The sequence below is a fragment of the Melospiza melodia genome, unplaced genomic scaffold (genome assembly GCF_035770615.1).
Source record: "Melospiza melodia melodia isolate bMelMel2 unplaced genomic scaffold, bMelMel2.pri scaffold_32, whole genome shotgun sequence".
Taxonomy (NCBI): Eukaryota; Metazoa; Chordata; class Aves; order Passeriformes; family Passerellidae; genus Melospiza; species Melospiza melodia.
The window spans coordinates 1-18,163 of record NW_026948638.1 but is presented as its reverse complement, the minus strand read 5'-3'; positions in this window follow the sequence as shown (position 1 = coordinate 18,163).

Genomic DNA, 18,163 nt, shown 5'->3' with positions numbered 1-18,163 from the left:
TGCCAGAACAAGGGAATTTCCAAATCTGGGCACTGGTGGTGGCAGCAAACACCAGAGCTGGGCGGTGCCAGGCCCAGTAATGTTGGAAATGAATTTGTAGAGAATTTTTAAGGTTTGATAGAAGGTTTCTATAGTATGTATACAAGTGTCACGATCCGTCCTTACGAACGGGTTTTGTGGTAGTTTGTGGGTTGATCTCAGAGTGCAAAAACCACCGACACGGTACAGGGAGTTGCTGCTATAACCAAAACAAATGTACCTGTATTGAATAACCACAGCAAAATGCATTGAGGAGGAACTGGGGGAAAAGGGAAAAATAAGGAAAAAGAGGGAGGAAGAGAAAGGAAGGTATAGAGCTACCAACTGTTTTACTAGGCCAGGACTAGACCCAGAGCTAAGCAAACTCATTCAGCCAGGTGACATTCTGTAACATCAGAAGCTGGCAACCATGAATGAGGACTTGGCTGCCAAAAGGTTACAGTTTGTACTGGGCCCAGAAGTGTTTTTCCCTAAGGCAAAGCAAATTGAAATGTGAAGTTTAAAAGCTTCAAATGACTATGAAAGGAAACTGCAGAATAATTTCTGGAAGGGCATCATTGTCAATGATCATGCAGCCCACCAAGAGCTGGAGCTGAATCCAGAATTGCTTCTTCCAGCTGTGCAGGAATTCATTCCACTGGCAAGCACTGGTCCATGGGAACAAATGATCCCCTAGCTCTGGGCTGAATGGCACCCAGGCTGCAGTGCAGATCTGAGGAACCCTTGTCACTTGTTATTGGCCTCCCAGTGCACTCATCCTTCTGCAAACAAGGTGCAAACAACGCAGCTGCACTGCTGTCCTGGATAAATATACATACAGGTGACTTTGCCAAAGCAGTGCATCATTTCCCAGTGAAATCCATGACCTCTTCTTACCTATGGAATTGTGATTGAAGACACCTGTGAGCCAGATCTGTGGGAGATTGCAAAGGAGCAAAGCTTTGGGATTTGGGCACACTGCTCTTGGTTTCTTTGCTCAGGCCTTTGGTGAGCACAGAACACACCTAGGTAGAAAACCTTTGACTAGATAGGATCTTTTGGATCCATTGTCCCCCAAACATGTCAGTGTGTGGCCCTGTTACAATGACAAGTTGAAAACAGCAGCACAAATGACACAAAGAAACCATGGCCAAAGAGGAAGAAGAGAGGCCCAATGAGGAAAGGATGTGGTGAGCCACTGGCACACGGAGTGAGCTGCACTCCCATAATCTCTAGGCTAGCAGGTCATGGTCTCACATTCTCCTCCTGGTTTATTTAAATGTTATTTATTTATTTTTGTTTTTCATCATCAAAATAAGATATATACCATTAAAAGTATGTCATTGAAACTTAAAGACAGAATCAAAAGACATTAATTCAAAACTACATCCAAAGATCAGAACATATGTATAGCTGTAACTATCAAGCCTAACACATCAATCCTATTCTTCAAACACTCTTCACACAGGCGGCAGCTTCTTCCTGAGCTTGGAAGAAAGAGAGCTCTTCTGGATGGGAGGCGAGGACTTTGTGGGTGAGGGAACATGGGAAGTGTCCGGAGAAAACTTCTCAGTAGGACTTTAACCAGCCAGATCTGCAAAATGGAGACACAAAGTTTAACAGAGAGGCAAAGTTTTACAGAGGCCACCATGTAACCCTAAAGCATCTGAAGCTCCATAATTCCTGGGACACATTTCCTGGAAATGTCCAAACAGCTGCACAGGGAAACATGCTCCTGCTGGCAGACACTGAGGCAGGCCAGGGCAAACCCTGAGCCACTTGCCCAGAGCTGGCACAGGCCCAGCCTGGCCTCTGGGCTGCCCTGGGACAGCAGGGAGCCCAGAGCCCTGTGCTCCCCAGGAATGGCTCAGCTGCACATGCACCCTCCTGCTCCTCTGCCTGCCCCACAGCTCAGCAGCCCCACAGCTCCAGGGGCACTGGCAGCAGCACAGCTCATTGCAGGGGCACGTGCAGGGCACAGCTGTTCCCTGGCAATGTGCACAGCCTCTCTGGGCTGCCACAAGGCCCTTCCTGCCAGCAGAGATTGGCCCAGCTCCCCCCTCACCTCTGTGTGAGGCTGAGCCATGACTGCCCTTCACCTTGTCCTCCATCTGGAGCTGCTTCAGGCCCCCCATGCCATGACTAGGAAATGTGATGGAGAGAGTGGGGGCAGATGCACACCCTTCCTTAGGATTTTGTCATTTTTGGCACAGCTCAAAAGGCAAATCCAGAGGTGTCCAACTCAGCGCTTCCTCAGCCTTCTGGTGAACATCTCGCCTTCACCAGCCCAGCATTCTGGAGAGGTTTTCCCGCACATGTGGAGGCTTGCTGGCAGCACATTCCTTCAGCTGGGTGCCCATCACCTTGCAGAGGGCAGAGGCCAGCTTGGTGGCCACGGTGCGGACGTTGGCGCTCCGCACAGGCAGCGCCTTGTTCTCCAAGCAGGGCCAGAGCATGGGCAGGGCGTCGCGCTGGGCGACTTCAGGGCTCCTGGCATGAACCCCCTGCACAGGCACTGCCGGGACAGAGACACAGCTCCTTACCCACCAGCCTCACTGCAAACAAGGATCTGCCTCTGCTTCTGCTTCTTGCCAGCCTCTCTGGCCAAGAGCAGCAAAACAGCACCCAGAGCCCCTTGGCCCAGAAACGGGCAAAGCAGCTGATCATCCTGGAAACAGAACCACCAACCCCTCAGCACTAACTGCTCCAACCAGAGCCTTGGCCCTGCAGCAGACTTCCTACCTTTACTAAATTATTTCACAATCTCTGCATGAACAATGAATGAAATGTCCAATTGCCTTTGATTTCCATTAAGAAGTTGTCTAAACCCGCACTGAAGATTTGGAAATGTACCATAGAGAGGAAATGGAGAGATTTCTAATAAAAGGGATGATTCCATTTTTGTAACTTTGATGTCAAGTGCCAGATGCCTAATCTGGCTCCTCCCTTTGCTCAATGGCACGCAGCAAAGGGCAGGATTAGAACACACCTCAAAACTCCAGCCCACCAGAGATGGGCTGCTGCCTGACAGCTGGATGAGAAACATCAGTGACCAGCTGGGGTCTTTGGCAGAATGCTTTTGGGGCTTCCAACAAAGAGCTGTTTCAAACCTCAGGGCATCTCTAGAGAATTACCCAGACCCCATTGTCTTGGCATTTGGGCATCTCCACATTTTAATGCCACTTCCCCTCCCAATGTTAATGGCACTTTTTCTTATATGTCCACTGAAATAGGGGCATGGAGAAAGAAAAATGCTACACAGGGGACTGAAATGTAACCAAAACACGAGTGTTTTCTCATATTGTCTCTGAAATCTCTCTGCCCATTTTCTGAACTGAACTGTATCAAACATGGACAAATGTTTACTAGCAACAGGCTCCTTGCAACAGGCAGATTTGGCTAAGAGATGAAAACCTGAAATGCTCTGGAGACCAATCTTATTTTCTGATCGGACAAAATGCTATTCAGCAGCAATTTAATATTCTGTGGCGGAAGAGACTTGATTTTCTCTATGATGTTAATCCACCAGCAGACATCAACATTGAAAGACCTCCTGCAAGTACCCAAAACCAATTCTGCTAAGCAAGAAAGGGTTATGGTACCCATTTTAAAATGGGAATTCATTTGAATTTAAATGCAATTAAAGACATCAGTGACTACTGAATGTGAGGAACAGCTGTCTGGTCCTGCTAAATCTCAGAGAGAACATCTGCTTTTTCTAAAGTAGTCCTAATTTATGGTTAATTCCTTTATTTGAAAAAGAGATCAAAAGAAGTGCTAAACTAAATGTCCTATTGCTGGAGATCTATATTTTTCAAATGCTCTTTAAAGGGCCTTTGACATTCCCAATCGCTGAACATGCCCTTTTGAGATTCCTAATGAAGACACAAAGTGTATTAAACCTTGCATTTCAAGATGTTGGCATAATTAGCAGTGGATTTAGCCCCAGTTAAAGCAAGGCTATCAATCATCTTCTCTGCTATATATTGTGATTATCCTTTTTCCATTCCTTGGCTATTGCTGACACAGCAAGCTCCTCTGAGGAATCAATTATCAGCTGCATTTGTAGCACTTTGGGCAGTGCTGACACAGGCAGACACTGTTTGCACACCCTGAAAGGCTCGGTCCAAGGCCCCTCTGAGAGCACAGGCAGGAGCCTCAGCACTCTGCTTCTGTCCCTGTGCCCCAGAGGCTGCCTTGCACTAAACCCGTGCCTCTGATACCTCTGTTGAGTTCTGACCTAAGCTGTGACCCCCAGGCTCTGCACAGTTCAGCCTCAAAACTTTCCAAGAGAAAAACAAGAATTCTGTGAGGACAAAACAAACTGATGCCCTGAAACAGCATTGGCCACCATTTCCCATCAAAGATCACAGATGTCCCTGAGCTCCCCAGAGAGGAGCCAGCTGGGCATTTTTAGCCCTCCCTTTGCTGGAGGTGGTTCTGAGATGCCCCAGTGAGAGTTCAGCCCCAGGCCGAGTGCTGCCCCCATCTCAGGTGCTGCCCAGCTCTGCAGCAGCCAGGGAAAACCTGCCAAACCCACCTGCCTTGGCCATGGGGCAGCAGGGACAAGCTCAGCACCTCCTGGTTTGGAGGAGCTGCTCTGCTGTGTGCTCACAGGCATTCCCTGTAAATGCTCCCTGGGAAGAGCTCTTGGCTCAGAAGGGGAGGCCATGCCTGTGATACGCTCGGTGACATCCAGCAGGGCTTGGCCACTCAGGTGATTCCATTGGTAGCTGAACTCTTTCAGCAGTGACACTTTATCTACAAGGGAAACATGCGTTTCTGCTCACTTTTCTCAGGTCATAGGAGAAAGGGCAGGGCCAACCCATTTCATAAAATAAAGTACATTTCTCCTGGTTTTTGAATCCTTTTCTTCTTTCCTTCCAGCCTACTTGGCCGGGTTTTAAATTCCAAAAGAAAAGCTCTCCTTTCACATTTGTAAATCCAAACTTGTCTGCTGTAGCAGGAACTGTGTTAAAACATTTCACATCAGGGACCTCGAGAGTTCAGTCACATGGAAGCAGTGAAAAGGTTTTGCATCCCAGAGCAAAAAGGAAGAGCCCGAGCCCCATACTTGGGTCACAGAAAGGCACTGAGCCAGTGTGAGAGTCTGTCCGAATTTTCCCTCATCTCCGAATTTTCCTCAATTTTGGGAAAATTCAGTATTTATAGTTCAAATTCACCCAAAACCCCCCCAAAAAAACTGCCCCAAAATCACCCAAAACAGCCCAAAACTCCCCCAAAATGGGGGGTCCCGGCACTTGCGGAGCCCCTCGGGGCAGCCCGACGCCAGGCTCGGGTGAAAAACGGTGATTTTGGGAAAATTCAATATTTATAGTACAAAATAACCCAAAAATCCCCCAAAAAAACTGCCCCAAAATCACCCTAAACAGCCCAAAAATTCCCCCAAAATTCCCCTCAAAACCTGCCCCAAAATTCCCCCAAAATCACCCAAAACTCCCCCAAAAAACACCCAAAAATGACCCAAAAATGCCCAAAAATCACCTGAAAATCTCCCAAAAATCTGCCCCAAAACCCACCCAAAAAAATCCACCAAAAATCCCCCAGAAATTGCCCAAAATTCACCGAAAATCACCCAAAACCTCCCTAAACCATCCCAAGACCCCCCAAATTTTGGGATTTCCCCCTGAAGTTTGGGGGTTTTTAATGGAATTTTTTTGATTTTTTGGGGTTTTTGTTAATTTGGGGAGGGGTCCCCACCCCCTCCCCTTTTTTCCCCCTGAATTTTGATGTTTTTCCCGAGAATTTTTTTTGTATTTTCCCCCCAATTTATGATGCTTTTTCTCCAGGATTTTGGGGGTTTTTTCCCCAAATTTCAGTTTCTTTGGGATTTTCTGATTTTTATGGTTTTTGGTAATTAGGGGAGGGGTCTCCGCCCTCCTTTACTGCCCCTATCCGCTCCTCTTTCCTGAGTGTTTCCCCCCAATTTTTGATATTTTTCTTCAGAATTTTTAGATTTTCTCCGGGTTTTTTCCACAAATTTCCATTTTTTGGGTTTTTAGGGTTTTTGTTAATTTGGGGAGGGGTCTCTCCCCCCCTTTTACCTGCAGAGGATTCCCAGGCCGTGCTCATGGGCCCCTCCCCTTTGCCCCTTTCCTGTTCATTTTCCACCCAAATTTTGATGTTTTTTCCCTGTTTTTTTTTTTTTGTTTTGTTTTGTTTTTTCCCCAAATTTCAGTTTTTTTGGGATTTTAGGATTTTTGTTAATTTGGGGAGGGGTCTCTCCCCCCATTTTACCTGCACAGGATCCCCAGGCCATGCTCATGGGCCCCTCCCCTTTGCCCCTTTCCTGTTCATTTTCCACCCAAATTTTGATGTTTTTTCCCTGTTTTTTTTTTTTTTTGTTTTGTTTTGTTTTTTTTTTTCCCCAAATTTCAGTTTTTTTGGGATTTTAGGATTTTTGTTAATTTGGGGAGGGGTCTCTCCCCCCATTTTACCTGCACAGGATCCCCAGGCCGTGCTCATGGGCCCCTCCCCTTTCCCCCTTTCTTGGACATTTTTGCCCCAAATTTTGATGGATTTTCCCCGGGATTTTGGGTTTTTTCCCCAACTTTCAGTTTTTTTGGATTTTTTGGGTTTTTATGAATTTGGGGAGGGGTCTCTCCTCCCCTTTTAACTGCAGAGGATCCCCAGGCCGTGCTCGTGGGGCCCTCCCCTTTGCCCTTTCCCGTTCATTTTCCACCCAAATTTTGATGTTTTTTCCCTGGTTTTTTTTGGTTTTTTTTCCCCAAATTTCAGTTTTTTGGTAATTTTGGGTTTTTTGGGTTTTTGTTAATTTGGGGAGGGGTCTCTCCCCTCCTTTTACCTGCAGAGGACCCCCAGGCCGTGCTCGTGGGCCCCGTCGTGCTCGAAGAACAGCAGTGCCGCCGCCCGCGGCACCAGGCCCTGCTGCACCAGGGGGGCTGCGGAAATTGGGGTGATAAACTGGAAAATTGGGCAAATCCTGGAAACTGGGGGGAAATCTGGGGAGATTGGGGAGAAATTAAGGGGGATTTGGGGTGAAACCCGGGAAAATTGGGGTGAAATGTGGGGAACCCTGCGGCACCGGGCCCTGCTGCACCAGGGGGCTGTGGGAAAATTGGGGTGAAAAACGGGGAAAACTGGGAAGTTTTGGGGAATTGGGGTGAAATTCGGGGATTTTGGGGCCATTTTGGGGGATTTTGGGGTAAAATTTGGGATGATTTTTTTGGGAATTTATGGGATCTTTGGGGTTTCCCTGCTGGGCTGGTGTTAAGGGGATTCCAGGGCTGGGTTTGGGGTGAGTTTTGGGCTTTTGGGGCTGGCTTTGGCGTGAATTTGGGGGTTTTTGGGGATCTCACTGCTGGGCTGGTACCGAGGGCATTCCAGGGCATTTTTTGGGGTGAATTTGGGGTTTTCTGGGGGGGATTTTGGGGTTATTTTGGGTATTTTTGGGGTCTCACTGCTGTGCTGGTACTGAGGGGATCCCACTGCATTTTTTGGGGTTAATCTGGGTGATTCTGGGGGGATTTTTGTGGGAACTTTGGGGTTATTTCAGGGATTTTTGGGGTTTCCCTGCCGGGGTGTTACCGAGGGGGTCCCAGGGCAGTTTTTGGGGTGAATCTGGGTGATTTTGAGGGGATTTTTTGTGGGAATTTCGGGGATTTTTGGGGTCTCACTTCCGGGGTGTTACTGAGGGGGTCCCAGGGCATTTTTGGGGTGAATCTGGGCGATTTTTGGGGGATTTTTGTGGGAATTTCGGGGATTTTTGGGGTCTCACTGCCGGGTGTTACTGAGGGGGTCCCAGGGCATTTTTTGGGGTGAATCTGGGCGGTTTGGGGCTGACCTTTGAGCCGGGGGGTGCTCCCTGAGCAGGCAGTGCAGCAGGAAGGCGGCGCGGGCCCTCGGGGGGGTGGGGGCTCTGCAGGGCCCCCCAGCACCTTCAGCCCCCCCAGGGCCTCGAGCTGCTGCAAACTCTCGGGCTGGGCCCGCACCAGGCCTGGGGAGGGGAAAAAATGGGGTTAAAACAGCCAAAAATGGGAAAAATAGTACCAAAAACGTGAAAAAAACACCCCAAAAACCCCAAAAACCCCAAATCCGCCCCAAAATCCATCCCTAATACGCCAAATCCAGCTCAGGGCCTCAAGCTTCTGCAAACCCTCGGGCTGGGCCCGCACCAGGCCTGGGGAGGGGAAAAAACAGGGTTAAAACAGTGAAAAATGGGCAAAATAGCACCAAAATTTACAAAAAAACCACCCCAAAAGCCCCTAAAAATTTCCCAAACCTCCCCCCAAAAACATCCCAAAAAACCTCCAAAAAATGCCCCAAAAATCCCCTAAAATTTCCCCAAAAAAACCCCAAAATCCCCCAAAAATCCCTAAAAAATCCAAAAACTAAAAAAAAAAAAAAAAATCCAAAAAAGTCTCCCAAAAAATTCCTTAAAAAAATCTCCCCTCAAAAAAATCCCAAAATCCCCTAAAAATCCCCCAAAATCTCAAAAATGCCTAAAAAAACCCTAAAAAGTCCCCCAAAAATCAAAAAAAACCACAAATAAATCACAAAAAAACCCAACCAAATAAATCTTCCTAAAAACCCTAAAAAAATCCCCAAAAATCCCAAATATATCACAAAAAATCTCAAATAAATCTTCATAAATCCCTAAAGAATAATAAAAAAGTCCCTTAAAAATAAAAAAGATCCCCAAAAAAATCTCAAAAAAACACATAAGAAATCACAAAAAATTCACAAGAAAACCTGAAACAACCCTAAAAAACGGCAAAAAATCAGAAAAAAATTTTAAAAAATCCCAGAAAAACCCTAAAAAATCCCTTAAAAATCAGAAAAATTCCCTAAAAAATGCCTAAAAGATCCCAAAAAATACCCAAAAAAAACCCTTTAAAAATCCCCCCAAAAATCTTTAAAACCCCCCCCAAAAAAACCCTTAAATCCTCCCCTAAAAAACCCAAAAAATCCTCAAAAAATCACAAAAAAGTCACAAAAATTCACAAAAATATCACAAAAAAGGCAAAAAAACCTGAAAAAAAATCCCAAAAAAATCCCCAAATCCCTAAAAGATCCCAAAAAACCCCAAAATGCCCAAATTCCCCCCAGACTCACAGGAGACGGCGAACAGCGCAGCAGGAGCCACCCTCGGGTCAGGGTCCCCCCGCAGTGCCCCCAGCAGGGCGGGCAGAGCCCCCAGCGCCAGCGCCTGGCCCTGCGCTGCCGGAAGGTTCTGGGCACACGAGCCCAGGAGCCGCGCGGCCCTGGCGTAGAGAGGGGGCCAGCGGTGACCCAGCAGGTCTAGGACAACCTCCAGGCCCCCTAAAGAGCAGAATTCTGGGGAGAAACACCGAGAATTTGGGTTAAAATGGGAAAAAACGGGCTTCAAATGGCCCCAAACTCAGCCCCAGCCCAGCGGCCCTGGCTCAGAGGGGCCAGCGGTGACCCAGGAGATCCAGGACCACCTCCAGGCCCCCTAAAGAGCAGAATTCTGGGGAGAAAAATGGAAACTTTGGGTTAAAATGGGAAATAATGGGTTAAAATGGGTGAAAGTGGGAGAAAACGGGGTTCAAATGGCCCAAATGGCCCCAAACTCAGCCCCTGGCACCCCCAGCACGGAGAGGGGGCCAGCGGTGACCCAGCAGGTCCAGGACCACCTCCAGGCCCCTAAAGAGCAGAATTCTGTGGAGAAATGGGACAGAAATGGGAAAAAAACAGGGTTAAAACAGGAAAACGTGGGGCTAAATGGGGAAAAAATGGCACAAAATCCATCCCCAAACCAGCTATGAGTGACCCCAATGACCCCTGAGTGACCCTGAGTGACCAAAATGACCCCTGAGTGACCCCAGAGTGAACCCTAAGTGACCACTGAGTGACCACTGAGTGACCCCAATGACCCCTGAGTGACCCTGAGTGACCAAAATGACCCTGAGTGACCCCAGAGTGACCCCTGAGTGACCCTGAGTGACCAAAATGACCCCTGAGTGACCCCAGAGTGACCCCAGAGTGACCCCTAAGTGACCCTGAGTGACCCAAATCACCTCTCAATGACCCCAGTGACCCTGACTGCCCATCCCAGACCCTGAATGACCCGTGAATGACCCCAGAGTGACCCAAATGACCTTTAACCTCACCATTGGCATTGTCCAGGCTCTCGCAGAGGTCGCAGAGCTCCTCCAGGGCCCCCTCGTGTTCCCTGGTGTCCCCCAGGCCCCGCTCGGGCGCCACCTCCCCGGGACAGGGCCCGGCCAGGAGCCGCGGGCAGCTCTGGAGCTGAAACCCCCAGCCCGGGGAAGGTGTGTGGGGGAGGCAAGCTGACCAAAGCGAGATGTTTGCCTGCAGATTGTGACCACTGGAGAAAGAAAACAATGGCTCTCACTTACTGCTGAGAACGTGGACTACCTGTTACATCTGTTCCCTATTGTATCTGTCCCCCCCCCCCTCACAATTTTCAGTAATAAAATCCTCTGAGTTAGCTAGAGCCTTTGAGATCTCCCCAGCGTAGCAGGCGGATCCTCGGCTGGACTGCACCAAAGGACTTTGTCTCTGCGTTGGTAGCTATATCCCCTCTCCCTCTCTCTCTCTCTCTTTCTCTATCTTTTCCTCTCCCTTAATCCCTCTATCGCATTTCTGCTGTGGTTATTTCAATAAAACCACATTGGATTTGATTATCACTGCAGACCCCCTTGTACCGTGTTGGTTTTTGCACTCTGAGATCATTCCTATGAACCATCAGGTCATCTGTCCACTAGGACGGACCCTGACATTAAATTGGCGTCACGGAAATGATTCTGATAGACAGAGGGATTTGCAGGCAAATCTCATGCTAAATTGAGTGCTCTGTCTCTGGAATTGGCACAAAAGGTCTCTCAGTGCAAAACAGGGGTAACTGTCACTGTCACTACTGTTGCTGATCTGATACTGGCACTGACACAGACACTGATATTGATCCTGATCCTGATCCTGATGTTGTTACTGTTGTATTTGAGTTGAATCTGAACCTGTTACTGTTATATTTGAATGAACATAAACCTGTTACTGTTGTATTTGAGTTGAATTCGAACCTGTTACTGTTGTATTTGAGTACCTGGACTGTCTAAAAAGGAAGGGACAGACCTGAGGAAATTAATCCATACCTTTTAGCCAGATATTGTCCCTTCACCTACACAGGGGAGTGAGGGGCAGCCCAGCGAAGGCTGAGTGGCTTTCCCCCTGTTCTAGGTTCTGGTCCCCTCACAAAGAAAACATTTGTGTGCCTGTGTTCATGTGAGTGCGTATCTGTACTGTCTGGGAAGGAAGAGACAAATTTGAAGCAACCTCACAGAGCCTCCCAGACTGATTCTGTCTCTTCAACTACCCAGGGAAGCAAGGGGACAGTGAAAGGCTGTGTGATTTGTGTAACTTAAGTCCCTGGTGTAGCTTTGGTCCCCTCACAAAATGACTAAAAACTTCAGTGCAAAACGTAAAGCTGAATTTTATGCTCTGCTTGCTAAATACAATGCCACACCTTCTCCGGGGGGAGAAGAATGGGCAAGCTGCAATTGGTTTAACTTAGAAAATGTTATTGATAGAATATTTTCTTTGCAACATGAATCAAAATTCAAACTGGGCACAAATAAAACCGTCCTCTGCTCAGTCTTGGGAGCTTGTCTCACAGCAGACATAGAAACTTACTTTAAGCAAAAAAGTGAGGAAAATGCTGTCATTGACTCCCTCCAAAACCTTGTTGAAATTTTGCAAAAACAATTGGATGAGGAAAGAAATGTAAATAACTTGTTACGGACTGCTCTGAGAGAGGAACATGTTAAAAATTCACAGAACTCTGATTCCTCAAAAGAAACAGAGGAGAAAGAAACTCGTGACATTAATCAAAATTGTTCTCAAACATTATCAGCCCTGATGAAAAATTGCGGGAAGCACTGCTGTAACAACATAAAACCTCTAAGTAAAACAGAATGCAACTATATCAATAGTGAAAATCTTGACCTGCACATAACCACTAAAGAAATCCCTTACATTAACAAGAAATCCCTTGAATTAACAAAACTTACAAAACAGTACAGGCCTCTCCTCCAAAAATCTGAAACAGAACACATTTGTCAAGTGTCTCTCACTGGGGGAAACCAGATTCTTTTGTCAGAACAAGGAGCTGGTGGGTACTGGGGAAATGGGGTGTTCCTAACAACAGCAGACAGATGCATCCCATGGTCCCCAAATCAGCACACAGCTCATTGGGCAGAGGGGCTCAACCCCTTGGAAAGGAGAGACCCTTTGGTCGGTACCCCCGACAAACTCCTGGAAAACATTCACAAATCCGGCTGCCTGCAATTGATTCGTGAAAGTAAATTAATTCCTGATTTTGAGTCATCAATCCAATCACCTGTAAAGCCTGAAATTATGACCTCCTTAACTCAAGGGCTTCCAGGAACACTTAAACCTACAGCAATTTTCCTTCAGAAAGCCTTAGTAGCTATGTCTCCTATGGCAAGACCAGAGAAACTTCTTAGTAGCCAGAATGACCCTTTTTTCCCCTTTATAACTTGCTGAGAAAAAGAATAAAATGGGATTGGACTTCTTCTCAGAAGGAAACATTGCAATTGCTGATTCTTGAAGTGACAGGTCATCAGGCACTGGACCCTATCCATCTTACAGACCCCTTTCAGGTGGAGTGGGGATTTGCCTCCTCACAGCCTTCAGTACACATTTGTCGGAGGGGTTCTGAGGGTCTGACAAAGTCTGTTGGTTTTTATTCCCGTGGTTTCAAAGATGCTGAGAAAAGGTACACTACCTGGGAAGGGGGGTTGTTTGTGGTTGGCTTGGCTCCCAGGGAGATGGAGGAGAACTGGGCAATCCAAGAAACTGGGAGCTTGGGTAGCAGACAAAATAAACCTGCCTCTGTGACTAAAGCAACCCCTCCTCTCTCCACCGCTTCTGCTAACAGAGAGGAACAGGACAATGCCCAGGTTGGGGAACTGTTAACTGTTTGGAGCATTTTCCAAAGTGAGGGACAGAATTGCTTTCTTGTCTGTATTAACACCAAGTCCTATGCTATGTTTATACTTGGGTTGCTCCAGGCTGATGCTTTTAAAAGAGATACAGGAGATAATACTGTAAAAGCAATGCAGGGATGGTTTGGAATTTTCCTAAAGCCACAGGAAATTCAATCTGACAATGTTTCTCACTCTACTGTCAAAAGTGTGCAGGACTGGGCAGAAGGTGAAAAGATTGAATGGACTTCTCACATCTCTTACTATAGATGGGGGGTAAATGAGTGTTCCAAAATCACTGCTTTTTGCCCGACAGCTCCAAGCATAATTCCCTCACTACAGGGACCAGATGATTTCAAGAACCCAGCACATTACCCTGGACAACCTGTTTTTGGTGGACCCTCTGCTGCTGTAGGGGAAGTACCACTGCTGTTCAAAACCTCTCTGAAAATTCCATTGTTCTAACTTTTTCTGCCTCTTCATGGCAGTCTGTTGTGTTTACTTTTTCAGAAGAACTCCGAGGGACAAGAAGACCTGATAAACCATGATAACACCAGTGATGGACAACAGAAATAATGTTTTCCCTTCCCTTTACGGTAACACCAGGTGATGATATTATACATAACATGTAAATTACTTCAACTTGAATAAATTGGCTGTCACAATTAGAGATTTGATCAAATTACAGCAACCACTGCAGTCATTCTTACTGGCTTTTGTGAACACACCAGTGGTTGCTATCAAACATATTACCAAATTGGGAGAAGGTAAATGTAAATGATCACAAATTGATAATTGATGCACTTTGTGCTACACAAAACAATGTTTCTTTGGCTCTCAGCTGTATCCAGACACAATTGTAGATGCAGACAGTTTTTGCTTCAATTATAAGAGAAGGTGAAGAAGGCACTTTTCCCACACAAATTTAGAAAATAATTTGGGACAGTGCCACTGACTTTGAAAGAGAATTCCAATCCTGGTGAAACCTACTGAATTTTTACCTGTGACCCCATTTTAAATACAGCCACAGTTTTCGTGTTAACCATATGCAATACCTTAGTGCATTTAATTTTCCCTGTTATAGCATTAGAACTGAATTACGACTGAGCCATCTTTCTGAACATAGGGAATAGGCCCGTCAAATTAATAAGAAATGGCAAACTGGTAATTTGGAATCTTGTATTTGCCTGAGAACAATAAGAGTTCATCTGTGAAAGCAATCCAATCATAGCTCAAGACATTTGTTAAGACATAGAGCAAAATATCTGTCACTTTGAGATTTGTCCTAATGAGACTTCTGAAACAGTTCTTATATACGTAGACAGTAGATGTGCATGTTTTAGAATTATTTGTGATTTTGTGCTCATATAAAATGTTATAGTAGATACTAAAAATCATTCAAAATTTTGTGCTTGTATCTTTACTAGGATTTCAGGATGTGATTTTTTCTTGTGAAGCTCCAGTCACTTCTCACTACCTATGGCAATCTAACTACACACTGATTCACAAACTGATGCCTACTCCTATTGAGCTGAATCTCACTTTGGTAAGACAACTGCTGCTCCACCAGAACTTGGTTGAAATCCTGGAGAAGATCAAGGAAAGCGGACAGGAGACCCTGGTGACTGTTCATCATACCATGAGACAGATACACCGTGTCATGGAAAGAGTGAAGAAAGATGCTGAGCACAGGTGGTAGGATACTCTTTTTGGGTGGTCTCCTACTGTTATGAGTGTCCTAACAGTGTGTGTCATCCCATTGTTATCCTTTTAATCCTTTTGATTTTAATTCTGTTTGGTTTTATTTTTCTCAGCAATCCTAATAGTTACAAATTAGAAGACGATGAAACAGCTGACAAGATTGATGATATCTATAGTTGCTGCACACAATTTGGCTGATGTCCCCTGCACCGTGGAAATCCCCAAGACATTTGACACAAAGCAATTATGAATTAAGCATATGTGTGTTAGAGTAATCCAGATTTTCTTTTATGATTTTGTGAAAATTGCTTTTGATTTTTAGTGAATTCTTTTAGAAAATTATTTGAAGGTTAATGCTTATATGGTGATTTTTTTATTGCTTTGCTTTTGATTATTTGTGATTGTTTTAACCATTTCTTTGAAATTGTTATAAAAAGAATATTGTTTTAATTAATTAATCCTTTGTGAAAATTGTTATGATAATCAATATTAATTATGTTTGTTTATTGTCTCCCTTTTTCCCCTTCTTTTTCCTATCCTTTCTTTTCCTCCTTTTCTCTTTTCTCTCTGACATACTGTCTCTGCTTTTCCAGCAGAGACAGTACGGCAAGACTGATCAGCGACATTCTAGAGCTCTGCTGATGAAGATCCCTTCAAGACAATCGTGAGTCACGGGGTCGTGTGAGAGTCTGTCAGAATTTTCCCTCATCTGCCTCACGATCGTCCTTGAGAGACCACTGAAGAGAAGACCCCCCCGTCTATATCTGGCTCTGAAGGAGAAAAGTCACACGCCATAGGCCCTGAGACCTGAAAGCTCAGTGTTAAGATATTGTTTTCACAAGTGTGTTTGCTGTATGCTAAGAAGAGGGCACCGTGCCCCGTTTGCAACAATAGCAGCTTTGGAAGCTGTCCCACCTCTCGGCCTGGCTGCACTTCTCCTGAGTTTTGGGTGGACCCTCACCTGTTTTACAATCACCGTGACAGACAGACGGAGATGTGCGAAGCTTCTCCACCAAGGACTGAGACATGAAACTCCTAAAAAGGCCCCTCTGCTCCTTCCAAGGACTGGGACTGAAACCCCCAGCCCGGGGAGGTGTGTGGGGGAGGCAAGCTGACCGAAACAAGATGTTTGCCCGCAGATTTTGACCACTGGAGCAAGAAAACAATGCCTCTAATTTACTGCTGAGAACATAGACTACCTGTTACATCTGTTCCCTATTGTATCTGTTTCCCCCCTCTCGCAATTTTCAGTAATAAAAACCTCTGAGTTATCTAGAGCCTTTGAGATCTCCCCAGCGTAGCAGGCGGACCTCGACTGGACTGGACCAAAGGACCCAAAGACTTTGTCTCTGCATTGGTAGCTATATCCCCGATCTCTCTCTCTCTCTTTCTTTCTCTATCTTTTTCTCTCCCTTAATCCCTCTATCGCATTTTTGCTGTGATTATTTTAATAAAATTGCATTTGTTTTGATTATCACTGCAAACCCCCTTGTACCGTGTTGGTTTATGCACCCTGAGATCATTCCTACAAACCATCAGGGTGTCTGTCCACTAGGACGGATCCTGACACTCCCCCAGAGAAGAAGCTGAGGATGGAGACCAGAGAGGACAAATCCCCACAGCAGAACCTCGTGGAAGAGGCTGTTTTGAGTGACTCCACAGTGCAGAATTCCACTGGGGAGGAAAATCCCCAGAAATCCCCCATGAGGATGGGCTCCAAAGCCAGCCCAGGGTGCTCCGAGGAGGAAAGACCCACCCTGTGCCAAGAAGGTGGACAGAGCTTCAGCCAGAGCTCAGAGCTGGTTGCCCCAGAGCAGCTTCATGATGGGGAGAAGCCCTGCAAGTGCTTGGAGTGTGGGAAGAGCTTCAGGAAGAGATTCAACCTGATCAGCCACCAGAGGATCCACACTGGGGAACAGCCCTACGAGTGCTTGGAATGTGGGATGAGTTTCAGCCACAGGTCCAATGTGGTCGTCCACCACAGGTTCCACACCAGGGAGAGGCCCTACGAGTGTCCCCAGTGTCAGAAGAGGTTTCACACCAGCACCCACCTCCTTGTACATAAACGAATTCACACAGAGGAGAGGCCCTTCTGCTGCCCCAACTGCGGGATGGGCTTCAGGCACAAATCCACCCTCGTCACCCACCAGCACATCCACACGGGGGAGAGGTCCTACGAGTGTCCCCAGTGTGGGAAGAGCTTCTCAGACCGGTCATTCTTTACCCGACACCAATGGAAGTACTGGTAAGGGAAGTCCTGCAAATGCCCCGACTGCAGGAAGAGATTCATGCACTGCTCCAACTCCATCCTCATCAGAGGACCCACAATGGTCAGAGCCCTGGTGACCCACATTCCCTTTTATACAGTCAGAAGTGGCTGGTGTTCCTTTTATTTTGCCTTTAATTATCTTTGATTTATCTTCCTCCCTTCAAAACACAGAAAGTTGGAGTAAAAGTCAACAAATTCATCAAAGGCATTTAAAGCCTCACATTTTCCTTGTGTTTTGGGGAAATATTGGATTCTGGGAGACATCTGGGAGGATATGGCGGGGAGGTTTGGGGTATTTGGTTTAATTGTCTTTATTTCTTGGCACTCCAAAAGACGAGAGGGATTGATCTGTCAGCTCAAAACTGCTCAATGCCACTGAAAACTACTCAATCCCATCCTAGAATTCCTCGATTCCACAGCCCCTCAGGGTGGAATGGCGTTGGAAGGGGATTGGGTGAAGTGGGCTTCAAATCAGGAGGGTTGAGATGGGCATTAGGTGGGGCAGGATGGGTGGGATGGGGTTTGGGAGGTGGGAAATGGGGGAAGTACAGCTTGAGAAGGGCGTCTTGATGTCCAGGAGGAGTGGGATGGGTTGGGGTTGGGATTAGGACTGGGGAGGTGGGCTGGGGTCTGGAATGAGACAGCCAGAGTTTGGGGATGATGAAGGGAGGGCGAACCTGTTACTGAGTGAGTTTTTGAATAATCCACATTCCTGAAGAGATTTTGAGGTATCTCACATTTCTGAGGTGGTTTTGGGGCACTCCCCAGCTCTTGGGGGTTTCCTGAGAGCAGCTCCATGGAGCCCCATTGCCAGGGGTGGTGGCCTTGGGCACGAGCTCAGAGCTGTAGCCAGAGTCCGTTGCCTCAGTGCTGGAAAGCAGAGAAATGATGAATGGCCCCAGACATCTCCAGTGTGTGTTTGGGGTCAGGGAGAGTTCTGCATAGGTGGGGTGGTCACTGTCCCACCCCAGCCACTGCAGACTCTGGCCCAGCCCCAAGCTGTCTGCCAAGCCCCTGGCACCCCAAAAGTCACCCTCAGGAGTCACCCACCTGAGAGAGGGACCAGAGCAGGTCAGGCTGTGACACGGGTGTGACACTGACACATCCCACGGCCCTGGAGCTCACAGCAGCTGAGATCCAAGACTGACTGTGGATCTCTCTCTCCCTCTCTCTCTTTTCCTGACTTCCTTTTATCGAAATCTGGATA